Source organism: Bos taurus, chromosome 20 (genome assembly GCF_002263795.3).
Source record: "Bos taurus isolate L1 Dominette 01449 registration number 42190680 breed Hereford chromosome 20, ARS-UCD2.0, whole genome shotgun sequence".
In the NCBI taxonomy this organism is placed as follows: Eukaryota; Metazoa; Chordata; class Mammalia; order Artiodactyla; family Bovidae; genus Bos; species Bos taurus.
This window is the reverse complement of record NC_037347.1, coordinates 42,244,546-42,261,396: the sequence shown is the minus strand read 5'-3', so window position 1 is coordinate 42,261,396 and position 16,851 is coordinate 42,244,546. Positions and strand designations below refer to the sequence as shown.

At 39.2% G+C, this 16,851-nt stretch overlaps 1 protein-coding gene across 3 annotated transcripts in view; it reads left to right on the top strand.

Annotated features, from left to right (window-relative positions):
• The window catches only part of CDH6 (cadherin 6), a 150,455-nt gene that overhangs the window by 93,363 nt on the left and 40,241 nt on the right, over positions 1 to 16,851 (top strand). The window lies entirely within an intron of this gene.

Genomic DNA, 16,851 nt, shown 5'->3' with positions numbered 1-16,851 from the left:
AACAGCTACCCACTCCAGCTACCCACTCTGGCTTGGAGAATTCCATGGACTATATAGTCCATGGGGTTGCAAAGAGTCGGACACGACTGAGCAACTTTCACTAGTTCACTTCACTCACATTGATATGAATGACAGGTTTGGTGCATTATTTTAAATACGAAAAACTACAAATATATTGTAACCAGAAAAAAATTGTGTATAGTTTCTTCCCGTTTTCTAGTCACAGAAAGTACATGTGCACAAGAAAAAGGAGACATTTTAAAAGATTAAAATGTATACATGTGTGAAATATATGGATAAATATTTTAGGTGGATTGATGTGCTTCAGATGTGCTTCAGATGTGCTTCCTTGAGGGCCATAAGGAAAGCATAACAAAAAGCCTGAAATATCAGTCTGGATGTGGGATTTAATGCTGACTAGAGGGAATGGAGACTGGAGTTAAGAAGACTGTTGAAGAAGCTATCTCAGTTATGGCATTTTCAAATAGATTTGGAGAGAAAATGCTTTTCATTCATTCAACAATTATTCACTGGAGACTGTGAAGTTAATAGCATGGGCAGCATGCCTATGTTTGATCCTTAGCTACACTGCGACTACTTGGGTAATATTGGGCGAGTTATTTAACATCTCTCTGCCCTCCATTTCTTCAGCTGTTAAACGAGGGGAGTGATAAAGTTGTTGAGGTGAGGATTAATTAAGGTAATATACAGAAAGAGCTTAGAATGCAGCCAGCATATCATCACTAGCCAGGAACTAAGGGAAGGTCAGAGTAAGGAGGGCAACATCCCCTCAGTACTGTCGAGTGCCTCTGCAGAGAACAGCGAAGGTGAAGAGCAAAATGGACCCAAGGTGCCCAGGCAACGGTGCTGCTATTGCTCAGTCTCCTCTGAAGTCAAGTATGATAGGCCAGAAGATGGGGCCAGAGCAGCTAAGGCAGCTGCAAACACAGCTCAACAGCGATTCCGAGTTCTCTTTGCTATCTCAAATAAACCAAAGATAAAAGGAGCACTACACTTTATGTAATTTGATGATCCTGGTGACTCTTGTAGATCCTGCTATTAAGGCTATTTCTCATTTCATTTTAAAAATCGTTATTTAACACCACAGCTTGGAGTTTATATTATTTAAACTACTGTGAAATGTTATAAAACTTCAATGCATCTAACAATCAAAAATGACTACTGCACTTAGGATATAATAATGTTTTAAGTTGGAATTATAGTAGCTAAGTTGTTGAGATCCTTATATTATTGAAACAAAGTTTATTATTGTGGGAAAATTACTTTTGATTTAATTATTTAATTACCCTTTTTAAGAACAACAAAACTTTTTAAACTTTGACCTTTAGTATATTGAGTACAGATTTATATTGGGTTCTAGGTCTGGTCTTTCAGTTAGTACTTTAGATATTGTATTTAAACCTTTGAATATCTATATCTTTATAAACTCTGCAAGACCCTAGACTACACATCTCACCCATCTTTTTATCCTTAAAGATAACCTAGCACAGATTTTGCACATTGGAAACAAATATTGCTTCAATTAAACAGTAATGACCACAAAAGATAAAAACCTGCCATATTTTCTAAAAACTTCCTACCAACTTATTGGTGTGGATGATTTAATATGTATATCATTGATAGTGTTTTGTGTTGTTGACAACTGAAAATCTAGTCTATGTTAGGTAGTAAATATTTAAACCAAATTGATTATGAAAGTCTTCCCATAGAAACTATTTCTAAAAATTTCACATCAAAGTGACACAGGTATTTATACTAGGAGAAAACTCGAGCTTCCTTACTAGAAACCAGAGACATTAAAGATAACACAGTTGTATGTACATCTAAAAGGAAAGATAAAAATGAAAATACATAGCAAATAATACTGTATCATAAAAGTTGGTTCCTTTAAGACTTTTACAAATGAAAAGTCAGACATTATTTAGGATCTCACAGAAGAAAGTTTGGAACAAATTGAGAAAAAGTCAGAGTTCACCAACAGAAAACAAATTTTTTCCTGAAACTCCTAAGAAGCTACACTGTGCAGACGACTCAAGTGCTCAGTGAAAGAAAAATCACTGAAGACCTAAGAATGTTGATTGCAGTGATTCACAAAAAAACAGCTATAGAGAAAAATGGAATAACAGAGGGAGAGAAAAATTCTGTATAATGACTAATTCTTTTTTTTTTTTACCAAGTATATATTCTTCTAATCAACATATTTTGAGTTCTCACAGGAAAAATAATCATTTCTGAAAAATGATCTCATCTTAACTCTTTCTACTATTTATGAGTACAATTCAGAAGCAAAACATGAAAGAGAAGATGCCAAGAAAGTTCTGCTTTAAAACAGTTATATAAAACTTTAGCATGCTTTATTGTTTTCTTTTCATAAGTTGTGAAGCTTAAGACTGTGGCTCATTTACTTAATCTACATCCTTGCATTGTTTCTTTTTTGTTTTCCCAATGAAGATAAATACCACCCGGGAGCAAACTTTCCCTTCAGAAATCAAATTAAGCCATTTTTATACCTGTATATTCTCTAAGTTTGAGATTACTGCCAAATAAAAGTGTTTAAAAAAATTTTTTTAAGAAATCAATAAAGTAGAGTAGATTATAAGAAGTTACTTTATCATCCATTTGTATCTTGAGTGTTCTATCTACTCTCCCAACTCTATGTATTCTGTAAAAAGAAGAAAAGGGAGGAACCGTTTACCTTGTACAAAAGCTATGATCTTGACAATTACCAATGTACCTGCCTCTTAGGAGGAAATAAGATTTCAAAATCGAATCAAGAAAATTAGATGACTTCGGCAGACTTGAGTGGCAGGACTTTAATTTTATCTCCTTTTCAACAGACTGGACATCATGTTACTTAAGTTTTAAAGTGGTAATGAGGCAGGCACAATCTTCACCACAATTCAAACTATCAAGTAACTGCAAAGAAGGCGGGGAGGGTGCTGGATAGGGAGGGACAGAACAGAAAACGAAACACAAGGTCATCCCCTGGCAGGTGAAGAGGCATCTCAGATGGTTTTTCAGCAGAATTTTATTGCAGGAAATTTGTAATGAGACAAGAGCAATGATAATAGTTTTCCACATTTTATCAAGCACTACCGTTTACGAACTGCTCTCATATGTACAGCATTCCTCGTGATCTGAGCACTGTTCCTGTTGAGCATGATTCAGTCCTTTTGGGTGTGAGGACACAGAGTCCCAGAGCAGTTAAGAGACCAACACAGCGCCACTGCCAGCAGAATACCAAAGGTGGGGATGGAGTTCAGATCTTTGATGTGATTTAGTCTAATACTCTTCCCTTAAAAGATATTATTACCTTGTTAAAGTAGTAGAGGGTATTTCAGGCATGGTGTGCAAATAGAACAGTAGCAGAAAGGCTTAGGAGTTACAGCACTGAGTTTCGTTATTCTGTTACTAAGTCATGTCCAACTCTTTGGGACCCCATGGACTCCCCTGTCTTTCACTATCTCCCAGAGTTTGCTCAAATTCATGTCCATTGAGTCAGTGATACTATCCAACCATCTCATTCTCTGTCGCCTCCTTCTCCTCCTACCCTCAGTCTTTCCCAGGATCATGGTCTTTTCCAATAACTCAGCTCTTCACAGCAGGCACTCAAAGTATTGGAGCTTCAGCTTCAGCATCAGTCCTTCCAATGAATATTCAGGATTGATTTCCTTTAGGATTGACTGGTTTGATCTCCTTGCAGTCCAAGGAACTTAAAGAGTGTTCTCCGGCACCACAATTCAAAAGCATCAATCCTTTGGCCTTCAGCCTTCTTTATGGTCTAACTCTCATATCCGTACTTGACTACTGGAAAACCCATAGCTTTGACTATACATATACAGACCTTTGTCTGCAAAGTGATGTCATTGTACTGAGTTTAGGGCACAAACATCACTGTAAGAACACTGTTTCTAGAAAAGGACAACACAGTTCCTATGATAGTTTCCTTTGTTAGACTGTGGGAATTATCTTACTGAACTGACTGGCCTACTTTTATGCATCTGTTTGTGAGTTATACCAGTACAGAATTTCTATTCAGTATATCATAACTTAATCTCCAAATTCAGTAAATGCACACTGGATTCATGCAAAGCTATTAAGAAAAGGAGTGAAATTGGAACCCATTTTAGAATCTAGTTCTTAAGGAAGCAGTTGGAGGTCACTGTCCATTTCTCCTGCAAAAGTTCCTTGGCCTCTAGCCTGCCTTACTTCTGGATGATCCTGATATGGCCATCCAGATTGAACACATTTCTTTTTCACTGATTGTTTCCCAGTTATTCCCTTAAAGCAAAAAACAGGAACAGAAAACAAAGCAATTTAAATTATTTAAGAATTTATAAGCTGTTCCCCTGCAAGAAAAACTAAAGCTAATAAATGAACTCATAATTTTTTCTCCTAGAATTGCTATTATTTCTTGACTGTATGAGTGGGTTACAAAATTCAATTTAATCATCATTTATTGGACATGTACAGGATGCTTGGGAGTTATGAATTTGAATGAGAAATAATCTCTCCCTAAAGCAAACTACTTGTTTTATAAAGAGATGGCTTTAACTTTTTAGATCCTAAGTAAGAGTCAACATAACTATATTATATCCAATATGTTTTTTACCTTTGAGGAAAAACATATTTAGGGAAAAGTCCATTAGCTAGTGAGAAATATAATTTTTGTTTATTTCTGATGCTTGAATCATCATGTCTCAAATGTCTGCATTTATCTATTAATATTTTCTTCCAAAGTCTATTTTTCAGGGAGAGAAGGTGAGAGGGGGCAGGTGGAGTGTGTGTGTGTGTGTGTCCTTAGGTTTGACAATTACTGAAGGGAGTACACTGAAAGGCAAAAAGTTGGATTGTAACTAGTGAGTTACAATGCCTTACTAAATCAATTTTCGACTGGGTATCTGGCTCTCAGCTTGATTTACCACTGGCTTTTTGAAAATGAAAATGTTAGACTAAACAGGAGCTGAGACTAAATGTCTAGTCTGCCAAAGACCTTGGACTTCCAGAGCCAAGCAAAAGGCAGTAAACAACGCCTTTTTGGGAAAATAACTGCATGCGGTGAAGAAACCAAACTGCATTTGTTTAATTGATAAATCCCAAATGAACAACAACATCTATCACATTTTATATCATTTGTGCCAATAGAATTTACAAATAACTTAGCCTGAGGTCTCTTATAGTAAATATAATGAATCCAATAGTGTTTATAATTATGGTAGGGAGTGCTGACTGGTAGTATGCTCTGATGTGAATAAACAGGCAGATCTTGGTAAACTCCCTGGGTCTGCTGTTAACTTTGGATAAATTACTTAACCTCCCTGAACGAAGTTTCTCTGTAAAACATAGAGAAAATAAAGCTTATCTCCTGGAGTGATTATGAGTATTAATTGATTAACAAATGAAGCACTCCTGCAGTTCAGTTCAGTTGCTCAGTCGTGTCCAGCTCTTTGTGACCCCATGAATCGCAGCACGCCAGGCCTCCCTGTCCATCACCAACTCCCGAAGTCCACCCAAACCCATGTCCATTGAGTCAGTGATGCCATCCAACCATCTCATCCTCTGTTGTCCCCTTCTCCTCCTGACCTCAATCTTTCCCAGCATCAGGGTCTTTTCCAATGAGTCAATTCTTTGCATCAGGTGGCCAAAGTATTGGAGTTTCGGATTCAGCATCAGTCCTTCCAATGAACACCCAGGACTGATTTCCTTTAGGATGGACTGGCTGGATCTCCTTGCAGTCCAAGGGACTCTCAGGAGTCTTCAACACCACAGTTCAAAAGCATCAATTCTCCTGCAGTACCTAACACATAGTAAATGTTCACCAAGGGTTAGTTTTCTTCCTTCTTTACTAAAATTCTTGAAGGACCACCTGCAGTCCAGCTCACCTCGAATTTCAAAGATTAAGAACTACCTTAGTTTGCTATCACCACTGTAATGAATTATCACAAACTTAATAGCTTAAAACAGTACAAATTTATTATTTTATAGCTTTGGAGGTCAAGTCTGAAATACAATCAAGATGCCCGCAAGATGTCTTTCTGGAGGCTGTAGGGGAGGATCTGTTATCTCCTTGCCTTTTTGAGCTTCTAGATGCTCTCTGGTCTACTTGGTTCATGGAGACCTCCATTCCTCCATCTTCAAAGACAGCAGCATAGCATCTTCATCTCTCTCTCTCTCTCCTCCTCCTCTCCATCATCACAGTTCCTTCTCTGATCCCAACTCTCCCCTGCTTCTTACCCTTATAAGGGCCCTGGTAATTACATTGAGCTCACCTGGATAAGCCAGCCTAATCTTCCTACTTGAAAATCATCCTAATCACCCCTGTAAAGTATTTTTTGCCATGTAAGGTGACGTAACAGTCACTGGGAATTGGGACATGAACATCTTTGGGAGAGCCATTATTCTGCTTACCCCAACTATTATAGCACTAAAGTTTTGTTCATTTAATAGTTACTTTGGTACTTTTGACATTAAATTCAAGATATTGAGTGTAAAAGATAAATGTCAAGGGAGTTAATACATTTCTCCTGAGTTTAGATTTAAAATTCTTTCGCTTTTAGCGCTTTTGTCAAAAATTCTCCTTCACACAACACAAGGTCTGTTTCTGTGGTTATTAAATCTAACAAAAGATAAAAGATTGAATTGAATGGGGTCATATGGAAACTCTGCAAATGCAGAACACTTTGTGGTATTATATGAAGATATTTTTAAAGTTACAGCATACAAAATGAGAAAAAATATGGAAGGATAAATAGATAGATAGATAGAGGATTCAATCAGTGGTTCTCAAAAGGAAGCAATTTTGTCCCCTAGGGGACATTTGGCAATGTCTGGAGACATTTTTGATGGTCACAACTTGAAAGGTGCCACAGGTATCCAATGGGGAGAGGATGCTGCTAAAATCTTACAATGCCCAGAATGGAGTTACCCAGCCCCAAATGTGAATAGTACAGAGGTCAAAAATCTTGAATTAGATATATCTTTGTAACTCAGCATTTAAAATATTGTTTGGTACCAAATAAATCTTTAATGTATGTCATAGTTCAGTTCAGTTCAGTTGCTCAGTTGTATCTGACTCTTTGCGATCCCATGGACTGCAGCACGGTAGACTCCCTGTCCATCACCAACTCCTGGAGTTTACCCAAACTTATGTCCATTGAGTTGATGATGCCATCCAACCATCTCATCCTCTGTTGTCCCCTCCTCCTCGTGCCTTCAATCTTTCCCAGTATCAGGGTCTTTTCCAATGAGTTGGTTCTTCGCATCAGGTGGCCAAAGTATTGGAATTTCAGCTTCAGCATAAGTCCTTCCAAAGAATGTTCAGGAATGATTTCCTTTAGGATGGACTGGTTGGATCTCCTTGCAGCCCAAGGGACTCTCAAGAGTCTTCTCCAACACCACACTTCAAAAGCATCAATTCTTCAGCGCTCAGCCTTCTTCACAGTCCAACTCTCACATCCATACATGACCACTGGAAAAACCATAGCCTTGACTAGACAGACCTTTGTTGGCAAAGTAATGTCTCTGCTTTTCCATATGCTATCTAGGTTGGTCATAACTTTTCTTCCAAGGAGTAAGTGTCTTTTAATTTCATGGCTGCGATCACCATCTGTAGTGATTTTGGAGCCCAAAAAAATAAAGTCTGACACTGTTTCCACTGTTTCTCCATCTATTTCCCATGAAGTGATGGGACCAGATATCATGATCTTAGTTTTCTGAATGTTGAGTTTTAAGCCAACTTTTTCATTCTCCTCTTTCACTTTCTTCAAGAGACTCTTTAGTTCTTCTTCACTTTCTGCCATAAGTGTGGTGTCATCTGCACATCTGAGCTTATTGATATTTCTCTCGGCAATCTTGATTCCAGCTTGTGTTTCTTCCAGCCCAGTGTTTCTCATGATGTACTCTGCATATAAGTTAAATAAGCAGGGTGACAATATACAGGCTTGACGTACTCCTTTTCCTATTTGGAACCAGTCTGTTGTTCCATGTCCAGTTCTAACTGTTGCTTCCTGACCTGCATATAGGTTTCTCAAGAAGCAGATCAAGTGGTCTGGTATTCCCATCTCTTTCAGAATTTTCCAGTTTGTTGTGATCTACACAGTCAAAGGCTTTGGCATAGTCAATAAAGCAGAAGTAGATGTTTTTCTGGAACTCTCTTGTTTTTTTGATGATCCAATGGATGTTGGCAATTTGATCTCTGGTTCTCTGCCTTTTCTAAATCCAGCTGGAACATCTGGAAGTTCACAGTTTATGTACTGTTGAAGCCTGGCTTGGAGAATTTTAAGCATTACTTTCCCAGCGTGTGAGATGAGTGCAATTGTGCGGTAGTTTGAGCATTCTTTGGCATTGCCTTTCTTTGAGATTGGAATGAAAAGTGACCTTTTCTAGTCCTGTGGCCACCACTGAGTTGCTGGCATATTGAGTTCAGCACTTCCGCAGCATCATCTTTTAGGATTTTAAATAGCTCAACTGGAATGCCATTCATAGAATTGAATGCAAATATCCAGAGAAAATATATATGTTGTAGTTAACAGACTAGACTATGGTGTCAGACCGCCTGGACTCAAATCCTTCTCCTGTTGGTTTTATGATGCTGAGGAGTCCCTGAACTCTTACCTTACCTCAGTTTCCTCATCAGCTGAGGTGATAGGAAGATGGTCGTCATGAGTAATAAATTATATAATCTATGTAAAGAGTTACAGCACATTACTTGGCCCATAGTATGGGCTTCATAAACATTTGCTATTATTATTTTCCCAAATCCTAGATAGACCCTTGCAAAATGATTAATCAAATAAGAGAAAACTTAAAGATGAAATATTTTCCACTGTTATAAAAGTCAACCAAATTACTTATATAGAAGAATAGAATTTTTTCTGGTCATGATAAGAGGCAACATGGTATAATAGAAAAAGAATATGGGATACAGAGGCAACCTGATCCTAGGTTTTGTCAGAGGAAGAGAGATTTTCTAGATTCTTTTAGAATCCACTTAACAGAGCAAGAGATAAGCCTGGGGACTTCCTTGGTGGTCCAGTCGTTAAGAATCTGCCTTGAAATGCAGGGGACACTGGTTCAACCCCAGTTGGAGAACTAAGATCCCACATGCCTCCAAGCAACTAAGCCATACTCCGTAAGTAGAGTATCCCTGCACTGCAAAGAAGAGCCCATGTGATGCAACTAAGACCTGATACAGCCAAATAAATAAATATTTTTTGAAAAAGTGAGAGTAGCCAGGCCAATTTATTAGAACTTGTGAATCCCATTTATAAATGTAATTATCAGTGCCAGGCTCTGAGCTACAGGCCATTTGTCATTCTTCCTCCTCAGTTATCATCTCAGTTTTTATTGTGGAAATTGACACTTCCTCCTACCAAAACTTGTCATGGGGTACTCTTGAAACCTGACCAGTCAATCCTAAAGGATCTCAATCCTGAATATGCATTGAAAGGACTGATGTTGAAGTCAAAGCTTCAATACTTTGACTACCTGATATGAAGAGCTGACTCATTGGAAAAGACCCTGAATATGGGAAAGACTGAGGGCAGGAGGAGAAGGGGATGACAGAGGATGAGATGGTTGGACAGCATAACCCACTTAATGAACAATAGTTTGAGCAAACTCCAGGAGATAGTGAAAGACAGGGGAGGCTGGTGTACTGCAGTCCATGGGGTCACAAAGAGTTGGACAAAACTTAGCAACCGAACAACAATAAATTCTTGAAACTGAGGGAAGGATTTCACATTCCTGGCTACTAAACACATGAAAACTCACCCCTGTGTGTATCAAAGGTCATTTCTACTTCCATGAGACAGTGTATCTCAAGTCCAGAAAAGGAGGCAGTGGGAAGGTGTGGCAAGTTTGTGGGTAAAGGTGAAAACAGAGCGGGTTTTTGCCTTTTTCCCTTTGAGGCAATCATGTGATGAGGGAGAAGCTCCTTTTAGCTCCTGGGCTTCTCCGGGGCAAGAAAAGGGTAGATGGTCTCACTGATGGTACCTACCAAGGACAAAGCAATCCTATACCTAAGGTCACATTTGCCAAAGGCAATGGACAAGTGACAGTCAGACATTAGTGGGTATGTGATGCCAATGAGGCAGGCAGGGTGGGTATAATCACCTCAGACCCTAGAGAGCAGATCTGTAGATGCCCCTGAGGAAAATGATGGATGAGAGCTATTGTCTAGAAACCAATGGATCGGAGGCAGTACAGGACTGCCCTTGGCTCCAAAAGCCCCAAATTTCCCACTGATATGGGCCATGTGGATCTCTCCCCTTCATACACTCAGACATCATCTTCGACTGAATCAGGAGCAAAGGGAGAAAGCAGAAGCCAGAAAGACTAGGGTTTATTTAAAAGAGTTATCTAAAGAGACTGTATTATTGAATCAGGAGACTTTATTGGATTGCACTAAATTATTGACTGAATATTCAATCCAATATCGAGTTCCTAGAACTCAATGGGATTAGAGCTCGAGGGATAAGCTATTTATAAAAAGAAAGAATAAGAAAGTTGCATCTTCCCATGCACATCTGAGTGCAGTGTGAGAAAATATGTGACCCTGCACCTCAAGGCAAAGGCACTTCTATTTCAGTTGGCTTTACTGTCTTTATTACTCCAGGTACATACTCAAGGCCTCCTCTGATTTTCTCCCGCACGGAGGCTTGAAACCATGAAACGTGCTCACGCTGGTTGCCAAGTCATTTTTCTCCCCTCAGTGATTCAGCCTTCTCCTAGAAGTCTTCCTAAACCATCAAAGAGCTAACACATGCCCTGACATCACCCTGTTCAACTCACAAGTTCCCTCCGTGTTGCTCTGTATGTTTCCCTTACCTTGTAGTTGCTGTTCAGTTGCTAAGTCATGTTCGACTCTTTGCCACCCCGTGGACTGCAGCATGCCAGGCTTCCCTGTCTTTCACTATGTCCCGGAGTTTGCTCAAACTCATATCCACTGAGGTGGTGATTATTTCTAACTAATATTTATTAACAGTACTAAAGTGTCTAATTTCTGCTTTTATTCCCTTTCTTTTATATAGCAGTCAGTATTTCCAAGCCTAATTTGAAAATGTATATATCAAAGGTAGATAATAGGTGTTTTTTATCCATTGCCTTATGTATCTCTTCAGGCCAGTAAGTGTTTTAAAATAGTTGTGGTTGACAGTTAAATTATATTTTAGTAGAACAGTGTTTCTGTGAAATGGAGCATTTTCCATTCATTTTCCGTTAGCTTCAGCAACAGGATGATACTCGAAATATGGCTGCATAAAATCTTGAAGCTTCTTCACCCTTAACAGATGACTTCTGTCTCAGCCCTTACAATGTTTGAGGTACTCAGGGGACTACCTTTTCAACAAATCCAGTACAGGTTTGTTTTATTATTGAGGTTTAATTGGTTATTAAATAAAATATTTTATATCTAAGGTGATATAAACAAATCTTCTCTTTTCAACAAATCTAGTACAGGTTGGTTTTACTATTAAAGTTTAATTGGTTATTAAATAAAATATTTTATATCTAAGGTGATAACTTGAATCCTCTCTAGGATTGCTTAGATTAGATAATGTGCTTAGTGTTTGGCTGTTGTTGTTTATCACTAATTATGTCCAACTCTTCTTGTGACCCCATGGACTGTAGCCCACCAGGCTCCTCTGTCCATGGGATTCTCCAGGCAAGAATACTGGAATGGGCTGCCATTTCCTTCTCCAGGGGATCTTCCTGACCCAGGGATCTCTTGCATTGGCGGGCAGATTCTTTACCACTGAGCCATCTGGGAAACCCTAGTTGCTAATTTATCTGGCAACTTCAGGAATATATTTTCTTGATACATTAGATCAGATCAGATCAGTCGCTCAGTCATGTCCGACTCTTTGCAACCCCATGAATCGCAGCACGCCAGGCTTCCCTGTCCATCACCAACTCCCGGAGTTCACTCAGACTCACGTCCATCAAGTCAGTGATGCCATCCAGCCATCTCATCCTCTGTGGTCCCCTTCTCCTCCTGCCCCCAATCCCTCCCAGCATCAGAGTCTTTTCCAATGAGTCAACTCTTCACATGAGGTGGCCAAAGTACTGGAGTTTCAGCTTTAGCATCATTCCTTCCAAAGAAATCCCAGGGCAGATCTCCTTCAGAATGGACTTGTTGGATCTCCTTGCAATCCAAGGGACTCTCGAGAGTCTTCTCCAACACCACACTTCAAAAGCATCAATTCTTCAGCGCTCAGCCTTCTTCACAGTCCAACTCTCACATCCATACATGACCACAGGAAAAACCATAGCCTTGACTAGACAAACCTTTGTTGGCAAAGTAATGTCTCTGCTTTTGAATATGCTATCTAGGTTGGTCATAACTTTCCTTGATGAATTATCCTAAAATCAAGTGAGAAATCAGGTGGAAGACATTAAGATTTATTGATTATCTTCTATGTTTCAGAAACTGTCACTGATTATTGATATTTTATCCAATTTTATCTTTATAAATTTCACTCTTTCTTTCTTTGTAATCATCCATTGTTGAAGATCTATAATGTGCCAATATGTCAAGTGCTGAGAATACAGAAGTGAACCAGACAGGTTTGGCGTCTTTTTTCATGAAATTTGCAAACTAGTTGTTTGCTGACTGAAACATGAAAATAGCTGTGAAATTCTCAAAAAAAAAAAAAAATCAAGAATGTGCTGATGGCTAACTAGGGAAGAAATTGGGAGACTCTAGCAGGAGAGTATAACTTAGACTAGAAACTTAGGGAAGACTTCCCTGTGGAGATCAAGATTACAAAGACCTGATGTATGAATTGTTTAAGTTCATCTAACTGCAGAAAGGAAAATAGATGAAAAGGAAACAAGACAAGATGTGTGGGAGAGCCTCGTTGCAATAGACCAAGGAGCAGTGGTGGTGACTTGGACCAGGGTAGCACAAGCAGGAATGGAGACAAAGTAGGTGGTGAGTACCCCAGAGGGGGTAATGGCATCCCACTCCATTATTCCTGCCTGGGATGGACAGAGGAGCCTGGTGAGTTACAATCCATGGGGGTCACAAAAGTCAGACAACTTAGCGACTAAACCACCACCACAAGGTGGTGAGTCAAGATATAGGTAAGAGGTAGGATTGGCGGGAGTTAGGGGTCTAATGTGGAGAAGGCAATGGCACCCCACTCCAGTACTCTTGCCTGGAAAATCCCATGGACGGAGGAGCCTGGTAGGCTGCAGTCCATGGGGTCGTGAAGAGTCAGACACGACTGAGCGACTTCACTTTCACTTTTCACTTTCATGCATTGGAGAAGGAAATGGCAACCCACTCCAGTGTTCTTGCCTGGAGAATCCCAGGGACGGCAGAGCCTGGTGGGCTGCCATCTATTGGGTCACACAGAGTCAGACACAACTGAAGCGACTTAGCAGCAGCAGCAGCAGGGATCTAATGAATGTGGAGACAGAGACAGAAGGGGGATTTAGGGTGACTCTCTGGTGGTCCTTATGATTTTGATGTAAACGTGAAGTATTCAACAGGTGGATTTTGAAGGTGAAAAAGCTTATGTCTAAATTCTGACTTTCCTACTGATCAACTAAATTAATTAGATTATTGTAGTAGTCATGTTGTTCATCTTTAAGACAAAACTCAAAATGATTAACTTTGCCAGGTAGTCCTCCTCTCCCTGTCCCTTAAATGTGGATATTCCTTAGGTCCTTGTCTTCCCTTGTTTCACATGAAGTGAAGTGAAGTCGCTCAGTCGTGTCCGACTCTTTGCGACCCCATGGACAGTAGCCTACCAGGCTCCGCCGTCCATGGGATTTTCCAGGCAAGAATACTGGAGTGGGCTGCCATTTCTTTCTCCAGGGGATCTTCCCAACCCAGGATTGAACCCGGGTCTCCTGCACCAGGGAAGCCCTCTAAATGAGATTATCCATCTATTTTCATAGATTCCACTATTATCTATATGCCATTAATGTCCAAATCTCTATATAACCCCAGAGCAGACATTTTCTTGAGATCCAGAGTTATGGATACAGCTAATTCCCAGGCAAATATCTTGGACAACTTACACTCAGTACTTCCCAACTGACCTAATCACCTCTCCAAACCATTCTTCTTTATTTATTTATTTTTGAGTTTTGTCTTAAAGATGAACAGCATGACTACTACAGTAATCTAATTTAGTTTATCAGTAGGAAAGTCAGAATTCAGACACAAGCCTTTTCACCTTCAAAATCCGCCTATTGAATACATCATATTTATGATGTAAGAGGACAGGAGGAAAAGGGGGCAACAGAGGATAAGATGGTTGAATAGAATCACTGACTCAATGGACATGAATCTGAGCAAACTCTGGGAGATAGTGAAGGACAGGGAAACCTGGCATGCTGCAGTTCATGGGGTCACAAAAGAGTCAGACACGACTTAGCAACTGAACAACTAAATGATGTAAGAATAATTTATTGAAGCATATCTCTGAGCTAGACCTTCTGTTAACCATTTTACATATATTGTTTTATTAATTTTCAGAGCAACCTACCTGTAAACTAAGTATCAGTATTATTCTTACGTAGATGAGAAAAAGACCTGGAGAAATTAACTAAGTTCCCCAAAGTTATACAACTACCCCATAGTGTGACTTTATACCCATTGCTTTCCTTTGCCCAAAATCATGCATGCTTTTAACATTAGTACTAGTGCTCAAACTTGAGCACTCATCAGAATTACTGGAGGGCTTCTTGAAACACAGACTGCTGAGCTACACCTTTTCAGTTTCTGATTCTGGTGGCAGATGAGGTCTGAGATCTTGCATGGCTAACTGGTTCCAACAGCCCACCACAATAATATTGGGCAGCCAAAAAGTTCATTCAGAACATCTTATAGAAAAACCCAAATGAAATTTTGGCCACCCAATATTCTGCCATCAACATTTTAACTTGTAAAAAAAATCATCAGATATAAATTAGTTAACTCATACTAACCACTAACATCCAAATATAGCATTATTAAAATATGTTGATAATATAAAATTTAATTAAAAGATTTTTTACCTATCTAATCCTATGATCTCTAAAACAAAATCCACTCCTAATCCCTGTCATGGACTTTGAGAAATTACTTCCAGATGTAAACTCTATCTAACAAGCTCTTTACAATTTTTACAACATTAAGTATGTTTATTAGTATTATGTATATGAGCATATGTCAAGATATGTATGTGTATACATATACATATTGAATTCAGTTAAGCTTCAATTTGTCCTAACTTGATTTGTAAATTTATTTTCCCAATTTAAAATATTATTCAGTCTGTTTAGCACAAAGGTGTTCTCTCTGCTGCAAACCCAGTTTCTACACTTCAGTCCCAATCAGACATCTTTTAACCATGGCTGTTCTCTGATTCTTGTACATCTCAGATTAGCACTCATTCCATCTCTTAAAGGGCCTCATTACTTTCTGTAAGCATATTAGTCATAACCCAATTTTTTATTTTAGAAAACAAAATCACATAATTCCTTCCCCTGTTAAGGTACTTTCAGATGTGTCATGTCATGTAGGTATGCTTCTGTTTAAACTCTGCTTTCTTGTCTCAATGATGCTTAGAAAATTCAGTTTAGTTACTGACTTAGACAAGTGACTCAGAGACACATAGGTAATGGGAGGAAGGGAGCAGCATTAACTAGCTCCATAAGCCACTAAAATCTGTAGAATTAGTGTCACACCTTTGAATTGGAGTCAGAATCAAGTTGGGAGGTGGTGCATATAGCAGGTAAAAAGATCCTGGCACTGCTTTGGTGATGCCTGTCATGGGGTCATATCTGTAACACCAAATTCCTGCATTTACTTGTTAAAGTACTACACTTAAAAAAAATAGTGACAGAGCTTCCCTGGTGGTCCAGTGGTTAAGAATCCACCTGCCAATGCAGGAGACACCAGTTCAATCCCTGATCCAGGAAGATTCCTCATGCTGCGAGGCAACGAAGCCCTCTTGCCACACCTACTGAAGTCTGAACACCCAGGGCCCGTGCTCCACAAGAGAAGCCTCTGCAATGAGAAGCCTGTGCACTGCAACTCGAAGGTAGCCCCCCTCACTGCCACTAGAAAACCAGCAATGAAGACCCAGGGCAAACAGAAAGTTAAATAAATAAATTTTTTTTAAACTTTATTATTTTAAAAATAATGAGGATGATAAGTCAACAGAAAAACAAGCAAAGACCAAGAGCTCCTCCTGAAACAAAATCCTCCAGGTACAGTAGTAAAAAGTCCTGAGAGCCCCAGATGAAACGTGACTTTCTGAGGAAAGTGGATAATTTTTACTTGATGGTGAATCGTTAAAAGTGAACCAGATGATTAAACTTAATGGAACAGCCACATTAAACTGAAATTAGTAAAAAACATGCCTCAGGCAGCCTACAACCTTTTATTTGTTGTTGTTTAACTTCTGCCTTTTACAGTGGCCATGATGAATGACATCACAAAGGAAAAAAAATCCAATTAAATTCTAAGAGCTCAATAAACCCCTAATGTCTGCTTGTCACCAGCACTTTCACTTGCACTGATGTCTTATGTTTCCTCTTCTCCCCAAGAAGAGAAAAAAAAGAACTGGCCCCAGGGGGGTTCAGCAGAGGGGGAGCTGAGTAGAGAAAGAGCACACTAAGGCTTCCAGAAGTTTCTATTCTGTGTACTTCATCAGATGCAGACACTGTGCTGGAAGTGGGGTGAGGTTAAATTGTTTTATTATCATACAATGCCTTTGTGAAGAGATGCATTTTCCCACTAGTTTTCAAATACTGATAAATCAGAAGTGGAATCTGCCGAGCAATCCCTGGTCACACTCTTAGTTGGTATCTCCACTGCCCTTTTATATTGTC